The sequence below is a fragment of the Eutrema salsugineum genome, unplaced genomic scaffold, assembly GCF_000478725.1.
Source record: "Eutrema salsugineum unplaced genomic scaffold, Eutsalg1_0 scaffold_7, whole genome shotgun sequence".
Lineage (NCBI taxonomy): Eukaryota > Viridiplantae > Streptophyta > Magnoliopsida > Brassicales > Brassicaceae > Eutrema > Eutrema salsugineum.
This window is the reverse complement of record NW_006256486.1, coordinates 13,084,760-13,088,722: the sequence shown is the minus strand read 5'-3', so window position 1 is coordinate 13,088,722 and position 3,963 is coordinate 13,084,760. Positions and strand designations below refer to the sequence as shown.

Sequence of the window (3,963 nt, the reverse complement as noted above, 5' to 3'; positions counted from 1 at the left end):
GATCTGTCGTATTCCGTGCATATGCTTGCACAGTTCATGCAACAGCCACGCAAGAGGCAGTGGGACGCAGCTATACGAGTGGTGCGGTACTTAAAGGGGTGTCCAGGTCAGGGAATTCTTTTAAGCTCCAAGTCTGATTTGCAGATTACGGCGTACTGCGATTCGGATTGGGCTACATGTCCGATGACACGAAGATCGTTGACAGGGTTTGTTGTGATGCTTGGAGACTCTCCGATAGCATGGAAGACGAAGAAGCAAGAAACTGTGTCGTGTTCCTCGACGGAAGCCGAATACAGAGCAATGAGTTTCACTACTCGTGAGTTGAAATGGAACCGTGCTATTCTCTCCAGCTTAGGCATCTCGCATACGCAGGCAATGCACCTACATTGTGATAGTAAATCGGCTCTGCATATTGTGGCAAATCCCGTATTTCATGAACGGATAAAACATTTGGAAAATGATTGTCATTTTGTCCGGGACGAAATACAAAATGGTTCGTTAACTACTTCTCATATCAGTACAACTGAGCAGATAGCAGATATTTTCACAAAGGCGTTGGGCTCTTCATAGTTTATGTACCTGCAACGCAAGTTGGGCATTTGCGATCTTCATGCTCCAACTTGAGGGGGAGTATAAGGGAATCCTGAGTATATATCGAGAATATCTTTCCATATATTCTGTTATGTTAATATTCCTTATCGATAGTATTGTATCTAGGGTTCTCTCTATGTGAGATATATATATAAACCCATCGATAGTAATGAGAACGATACCGCATTCTCTTATCTCTTTGTCAATAACCTATGCTGGGCGGTTCAACATCTTAACTTAGGGGTCGATGACGAGACTTTTGTGATGCCGGAAGACGTTGTCAATCAAGCGGCGATTGAGAATCGTTTTGTCATAATGGGTTGACCAATAATACCAAGACGACAAAACCTTTGCTCCATTGTTGCGAATCTTCCACGGATTTGGGGTATGGGTGGTCTTATCCATGGCAGAATTGTTGATAATCAGTGATTTCAATTCATTTTCCCATCAGAGGAGGAAAATGTTCTCAGACAAGGGCCTTTGTCTTTTGCAGACAGGATGTTGGTTCTTCAACGATGGGCTCCGCAGATGGATATGGTGCTACTCAACTTTATTTCATTCTGGATTCAAGTGAGAGAACTCCCTTTCTAGTTTCTGAACCATGAAGTCATTGTGCATGTGGGTCGTGCTCTTGGAATGTTAATGGAGGTGGAATACAATCCCATAGCAGCAGCGAGGATGGATTTTGTGCCAGTCCTAATTGATTGGGATATCTCGCAACCCTTGAGATTTCAAAGAAATTTACAGTTTACTCCTGGAGTGAACACCCTTTTGCGATTAGATATGAGCGTCTCCAGGATTTTTGTGAGGTCTGTGGACTCATCACACATGACTCAGGTAATTGTCTAATCCAAAAGGGAGGTATGGACCACCCTTCTGATGGTGAGGATGATGATGAAAATGATGGCAACCAGGAGATGTGATGAGGACACCAACACGGAGCAACTCCAAGACTTGAAGATCCCATTCATGAGAGAGCCACCAAAGACAAGATCAAGCACAAGAAACATGAGGGAGGAATTCAATGAAGCTGTGAAGACCATGATGATGCAAGAAGCACCCGAGAATCTCATCAAGACAATGGAAGCTCTCAAGATAACAAACTCTAGAGATGCCGTGGACACCAAGGAACCAAGCCCACATTCAAAACTTGAAGCCTTGCCGCTCTTAAAGATTTATCTCGGCCCAAATGTGCTTGTGATATCTCCAATACCAAGCAACCACACTTCGAGCCAGCCTTAAAGCAATGTGAAAGATTTAAATTTGAATTCATTAACGAGTTTCCTTTTACAGTTTTGCAGGTTTTGTTCTTTAGTCCTTTTGTTATTTTTCCTTTTTAGATTTTTCCTAGGTTTTGCGAATTGTTCTTTTATTTTCCCCGAGTCTGTTGCGTTTTGAACTTTTTTTTTTTTGTCGATCTTTAAAGGTCAAGGCTGAAGGACTATTTATAAATTCCCATATGCAGCCGTTGTAGACACATTTTTTTTACCTATTATCAATAAAGAGAGAACTTTCTTCTAAAAATCCTAAGAGCTAAGAGACTTGTGCGGCTACCCCTTGTCTTGTGTTCTTCGAATTATCAAAGCTAGAGTCATCAGCTTTGTGGCGTCATTCAATCCACCAATTATCAAAGCCAGAGTCTCGGTTAAGTAAAGAGAGCCATCGAGGCCAGTTACTTAATCACCACACTCCTTCACATCCTTACCATCACTTGTCCGAGTAGAGAGAGCCATTGAGGCCAGCTATAAGGATCCATACCCGATCTTATATCATTTTGGTATCAGAGCCAAAAGGTTCTACATCAGGTGATATCTATCCAATTCACTCTTTGTTCTGCTTTTTAGTTTAGGTTTCTTTGCTTTGGTTTTAGGTCGAATTAGTTACCGTTTCAAAATAATAATAATAATAAAAAGAAGCGAATACATTTGCACTTTAGCTTGTTAGTTTGTCTTTCCATTCATTCAAATCAAAAAGGCCATAAAAAACATATTGTTGCATCTAGTTTAATTCTTTAGTTCGCTTGTTGCACCCATACAAAAAAAAAGAGAGATATAGATTAGCTGGATTCAGATTTGTTTTGATTTTAGTCTTTTTGAAAACCATACCATTTAAATACACAAGTTGCTTTGATTTAGTTTTTTTTTGTTGAGTCATAGCATTATGGAGAATTAACCAGTTCCGGCTCAAGATACTATTTTACAAGCCATTGCTGCGATGCGACAAGACATGGCCAATCAGCTAGGCCACATGGAAGAGAGAGTTGGTCGGTTGGAGGTGCCAAGAAGGGGTCCTGTGGGACCAGTTCAAGTGCCACCACCACAACAACAACAAGCCCGAGATGATGAAAACATGGCTGAGGAAGAAGAGGACGTGAATAACAATCAAAAGAGACAAGATCCTCCCGACTTAAGGGCGCACCAACGACTTAGGGATCCTGTCAACCGAGGCTGAATCAGAGAAGATGAAGGTAATAGACAGGAAAACATGGATGTTAAGCTAACGGCTCCTACTTTTGCAGGAAAGGTGGATCCCGATGCGTATCTTGAATGGGAAAGGTGCATGGAATACAATGATTACTACGGATACAATGATCAAAGAAAGGTGGCCTTGGCAGTAGCTCAACTCACAGACCAAACTTTATTCTGGTGGGATCGAGATGTAGCTGAGAAGAGAAGACATCGCTATGAACAAATCAATACATGGGCTGCGATGAGATACAACCTTCTAAGAAGGTATGTGCCACCTTATTTCCATAGAGATTTACAAAAACGGTTTAGGAAACTGGTGCAGGGTAACAAGTCAGTTGAAGAGTACTTTGAAGAGTTTGAGACCCTTCGGAACATGCTGGAGCAATAAGATACCGAGGAAAATCTTATGGCTCAATTTCTAGATGGTCTATATGACCGCATTTCTCGAAAGGTGGAGAGGCAACCCTACCATGACATCTCCGAGCTTCTACACTTAGTATTCAGGCTGAGCAGCACATTAAACGCAAGAGACAACAGCCACAAATCGCACCAAACATAACCAAAATTGGAACCAGCAACCGCCTAAAGCTTTTGACAAAGGTAAAGCGGTGGAAGACAACTCCAAATACCAGAAGCCGACAGCTGAAGCTTTCAAAAACAATCGGCCAGAAACAGGTAAGACTCCAAGGACATCTAGATCAAGAGATATTATTTTTTTTTAAGTGCCAGGGCCGTGTGCATATGGTAAGAGATTGCCCCAACCAAAGGACCATGATCATGACTTCCACCGACGAGTATGAGTCACAAGATGAACAAGAAGAGGAGGGAGATGCCAAGCTTGACACTGATATAGAGTATCAAGACTCTGGAGAGACGTTGGTAATCATGCAAGCATTAAGTGCCC

The 3,963-nt window shown here is 42.0% G+C and overlaps 1 pseudogene; it reads left to right on the top strand.

Annotated features, from left to right (window-relative positions):
• Nucleotides 1–21: 21 nt before the first annotated feature.
• On the top strand, nt 22–1,514 carry LOC112083124 (annotated as a pseudogene).
• Nucleotides 1,515–3,963: the final 2,449 nt, after the last annotated feature.